At 37.8% G+C, this 5,200-nt stretch overlaps 1 long non-coding RNA gene across 1 annotated transcript; it reads right to left on the bottom strand.

Moving 5' to 3' along the window:
• Nucleotides 1–1,912: 1,912 nt before the first annotated feature.
• LOC311278466 lies at nucleotides 1,913–3,619 on the bottom strand. Its single transcript, XR_014625439.1, has 3 exons — nucleotides 3,561–3,619; nucleotides 3,257–3,408; nucleotides 1,913–1,950 (listed from the first exon to the last, which is right to left on the bottom strand). It is a non-coding gene; the product is annotated as an uncharacterized lncRNA (long non-coding RNA).
• Nucleotides 3,620–5,200: the final 1,581 nt, after the last annotated feature.

The following is a 5,200-nucleotide window of genomic DNA, read 5'->3' as shown; positions in this document are numbered from 1 at the left end:
TGCTCTCAGTTGTTGTGGCTGGTGTTGTTGATTTAGTTGTACTTACAGTTGTGCTCTCAGTTGTTCTGGCTGGTGTTGTTGATTCAGTTGTACTAACAGTTGTGCTCTCAGTTGTTTTGGCTGGTGTAGTTGTCTCAGTTGTACTAACAGTTGTGCTCTCAGTTGTTGTGGCTGGTGTAGTTGTCTCAGTTGTACTAACAGCTGTGCTCTCAGTTGTTGTGCCTGGTGTAGTTGTCTCAGTTGTACTAACAGTTGTGCTCTCAGTTGTTGTGGCTGGTGTAGTTGTTTCAGCTGTACTAAGAGTTGTGCTCTCAGTTGATGTAGCTGTTGTAGTTGTTTCAGCTGTACTAAAAGTTGTGCTTTCAGTTGTTGTGGCTGGTGTAGTTGTTTCAGCTGTACTAAAAGTTGTGCTTTCAGTTGTTGTGGCTGGTGTGGTTTTTTCAGTTGTACTAACAGTTGTGCTCTCAGTTGATGTAGCTGGTGTTGTTGATTCAGTTGTACTAACAGTTGTGCTCTCAGTTGTTGTGCCTGGTGTAGTTGTCTCAGTTGTACTAACAGTTGTGCTCTCAGTTGTTGTGCCTGGTGTAGTTGTCTCAGTTGTACTAACAGTTGTGCTCTCAGTTGTTGTGGCTGGTGTAGTTATTTCAGTTGTACTAACAGTTGTGCTCTCAGTTGTTGTGGCTGGTGTTGTTGATTCAGTTGTACTAACAGTTGTGCTCTCAGTTGATGTAGCTGGTGTGGTTTTTTCAGCTGTACTAAGAGTTGTGCTCTCAGTTGTTGTGGCTGGTGTTGTTGATTCAGTTGTACTAACAGTTGTGCTCTCAGTTGTTGTGCCTGGTGTAGTTGTCTCAGTTGTACTAACAGTTGTGCTCTCAGTTGTTGTGCCTGGTGTAGTTGTCTCAGTTGTACTAACAGTTGTGCTCTCAGTTGTTGTGGCTGGTGTTGTTGATTCAGTTGTACTAACAGTTGTGCTCTCAGTTGTTGTGGCTGGTGTAGTTATTTCAGTTGTACTAACAGTTGTGCTCTCAGTTGTTGTGGCTGGTGTTGTTGATTCAGTTGTACTAACAGTTGTGCTCTCAGTTGTTTTGGCTGGTGTAGTTGTGTCAGTTGTACTAACAGTTGTGCTCTCAGTTGTTTTGGCTGGTGTAGTTGTCTCAGTTGTACTAACAGTTGTGCTCTCAGTTGTTGTGGCTGGTGTGGTTTTTTCAGTTGTACTAATAGTTGTGCTCTCAGTTGTTGTGGCTGGTGTAGTTGTCTCAGTTGTACTAACAGTTGTGCTCTCAGTTGTTGTGGCTGGTGTTGTTGATTCAGTTGTACTAACAGTTGTGCTCTCAGTTGTTTTGGCTGGTGTAGTTGTCTCAGTTGTACTAACAGTTGTGCTCTCAGTTGTTGTGCCTGGTGTAGTTGTCTCAGTTGTACTAACAGTTGTGCTCTCGGTTGTTGTGGCTGGTGTAGTTATTTCAGTTGTACTAACAGTTGTGCTCTCAGTTGTTGTGGCTGGTGTAGTTGTTTCAGTTGTACTAACAGTTGTGGTCTCAGTTTTTTTGACTGGTGAAGTTGTTTCAGTTGTACTAACAGTTGTGCTTTCAGTTGTTTTGGCTGGTGTAGTTGTTTCAGTTGTACTAACAGTTGTGCTCTCAGTTGTTGTGGCTGGTGTAGTTGTTTCAGCTGTACTAACAGTTGTGCTCTCAGTTGTTGTGGCTGGTGTAGTTGTTTCAGCTGTACTAACAGTTGTGCTCTCAGTTGTTGTGGCTGATGACGATTCTGTTGTTGTCGCTGGTGTAGTTGTTTCAGTTGTACTAGCAATTGTGCTCTCAAATTCAGTAGTCAATGTTGTTTGTGACTCTGTTGTAGAATATTCTGCACTAGTGGTGGATGATACATCAATAGTTGTTGTGGCTGTTGAGTATTCTGTTGTTGGTTCAGTAGTAGGTTTGGCCATTGAATATTCTGATACAAGAAAATAATTAATAGTTAAGATGGAACTCGTGACAGCACTGACAAAAGAAAAAAGTTGTATGAAGATTGATTTTTTTTTTTAGAATACTTGTGTAAGTCATTATTAATTTCCAAATAATTTTAAGTTCAGCTAAAACTATATTTAATTTAACACTTTGTTAATATATATTATATATATATTTGTTTTTTATATATATATATATATATATACACACTACTGGTCAAAAGTTTTAGATCTGTAAGATTTTTTATGTTTTTAAAAGAAGTCTCTTCTGCTCACCAAGGCTGCATTTATTTGATAAAAAAAAAACAATAATAAAAAAACAGTAATATTGTGAAATATTATGACAATTAAAAATGACTGTTTTCTATTTTAATATATTTTAAAATGTAATTTATTCCTCAGATGAAAGCTGAATTTTCAGCATCATTACTCCAGTCTTCAGTGTCGCATGATCCTTCAGAAATCATTGTAATATGCTGATTTTATGCTCAAAAAACATTCATTATTATTTTCAATGTTGAAAACAGTTGTGTACAATTTTCTTTCAAAATTCTTTGATGAATATAAAGTTCAAATGAACAGCATTTATTTAAAACATAATATTTTATAACATTATAAATGTCTTTTCTGTAACTTTTGATCAGTTGAACTCATCCTTGATGAATAAAAGTATTGATTTATTTTATTTCTTTACCCCCAAAATAAAATTCTTACTGACCCCAAACTTTTGAAGGGTAGTGTTTAATGTTACAAAAGCTTTCCATTTCAGATAAATGCTGTTCTTTTGAACTTTCTATTCATCATAGCATCATGAAATAACAATTTAAAAAACTGTTTTCAACAATGATAATAATCATAAATGTTTCTTGAGCATCAAATCATCATATTAGAATGATTTCTGAAGGATCATGTGACACTGAAGACTGGAGTAATGATGCTGAAAATTCAGCTTTGTTCACAGGAATAAATAACACTTAACTATATATTCACATAGAAAATAGGCCTAGCTGTTTTAAATTGTAATAATATTTCACAATATGACTGTTTTTGTTTGTATTTTTAATCAAATAAATGCAGCCTTGGTGAGCAGAAGATACTTCTTTTAAAAACATAAAAAAAATCTTACCCATCTAAAACTTTTGAGCGGTAGTGTGTGTGTGTGTGTGTATATATATATATATATATATATATATATATATATATATATACACATGGAGAGAGAGAGAGAGAAAGAGAGAGAGAGAGAGAGAGAGATTATTTAGACAATTTGCTTTTATGTGTTGTCAGACTTACCTGTACCATTAACTTCAACTGAATTAGAAGTTATGTTCAGGGCACTGACAGTTGCTGTGTCGTTCAATAATGCATAAGCAATTGCTGTATTCGATGGCACATCCTGTGTAGCGTCGAAAGTGAGTTCTGTTGTGGTTTTGACTGACCCCTTGCTGGAATACATTTTTTAGAAACACTGTCATGTGGAAACCTATCTTAATATCCCACCTGATCTATTAATCTCATGCTCTTGGCACTGCATATAAAATAAGCACACATAGGCAGTGTATATAAAATATGCAGAATTACAATATAATATATTTACCTGAATAGTAGGACGGAGACCCTTAGGAAGGAGCGATATTTATTGTAGATGGCTTTAAACTGTAAAAAAATACAGGCAGTTACGATAAACACTTATGAATAGGCAACACATGATAAACATATAATGTTTGGAATTAAATAGAATTGCTGTTTATTCACTCAAGGATTATATAGTGAACAGAGTATGTGGGGTTTCACTCACATATTGCTGAACAAGCTGAGCCCTGTTGTTAAAAGCAAGAGACACTGGAACAAGGAGGTCATCTGTAAATTCAGCTTCAGAGCGGAACACCAGAATTATTTGTACTACAGCGAGAGTTGTTGTTGGTGCTGGTGTAGTTGATTGAAGTGTACTAACAGTTGTGCTCTCAGGTGTTGTAGATGGTGTTGTTGTTCCAGTTGTACTAATAGTTTTGATCTCAGTTGTTGTGGCCGGTGTAGTTGATTGAAGTGTACTAACAGTTGTGCTCTCAGTTGTTTCAGTTGCACTAACAGTTGTGCTCTCAGTTGTTGTGGCTGGTGTAGTTGTTTCAGTTGTACTAACAGTTGTGCTCTCAGTTGTTGTGGCTGGTGTAGTTGTCTCAGTTGTTGTGGCTGGTGTAGTTGTTTCAGTTGTACTAACAGTTGTGCTCTCAGTTGTTGTGGCTGGTGTAGTTGTTTCAGTTGTACTAACAGTTGTGCTCTCAGTTGTTGTGGCTTGTGTAATTATTTCAGCTGTAATAGCAGTTGTGCTCTCAGTTGTTGTGGCTGGTGTAGTTGTCTCAGTTGTACTAACAGTTGTGCTCTCAGTTGTTGTGGCTGGTGTAGTTGTTTCAGTTGTTGTGGCTGGTGTAGTTGTTTCAGTTGTACTAACAGTTGTGCTCTCAGTTGTTGTGGCTGGTGTAGATGTTTCAGTTGTACTAACAGTTGTGCTCTCAGTTGTTGTGGCTTGTGTAATTATTTCAGCTGTAATAGCAGTTGTGCTCTCAGTGTTTGTGGATGGTGTAGTTGTTTCAGTTGTACTAACAGTTGTGCTCTCAGTTGTTGTGGCTGGTGTAGTTGTCTCAGTTGTACTAACAGTTGTGCTTTCAGTTGTTGTGGCTGGTGTAGTTGTCTCAGTTGTACTAACAGTTGTGCTTTCAGTTGTTGTGGCTGGTGTAGTTGTTTCAGCTGTACTAACAGTTGTGCTCTCAGTTGTTGTGGCTGGTGTAGTTGTCTCAGTTGTACTAACAGTTGTGCTCTCAGTTGTTGTGACTGGTGTAGTTGTTTCAGTTGTAATAATAGTTGTGCTTTCAGTTGTTGTGGCTGGTGTAGTTGTTTCAGCTGTACTAAGAGTTGTGCTCTCAGTTGTTGTGGCTGGTGTTGATTCAGTTGTACTAACAGTTGTGCTCTCAGTTGTTGTGGCTGGTGTTGTTGATTCAGTTGTACTAACAGTTGTGCTCTCAGTTGTTGTGGCTGGTGTTGTTGATTCAGCTGTACTAACAGTTGTGCTCTCAGTTGTTGTGGCTGGTGTAGTTGTTTCAGCTGTACTAACAGTTGTGCTCTCAGTTGTTGTGGCTGGTGTAGTTATTTCAGTTGTACTAACAGTTGTGCTCTCAGTTGTTGTGGCTGGTGTAGTTGTCTCAGTTGTACTAACAGTTGTGCTCTCAGTTGTTGTGACTG

Source organism: Rutilus rutilus, assembly GCF_951802725.1.
Source record: "Rutilus rutilus genome assembly, chromosome: 2".
In the NCBI taxonomy this organism is placed as follows: domain Eukaryota; kingdom Metazoa; phylum Chordata; class Actinopteri; order Cypriniformes; family Leuciscidae; genus Rutilus; species Rutilus rutilus.
This window is presented reverse-complemented; position numbering and strand designations above follow the sequence as displayed.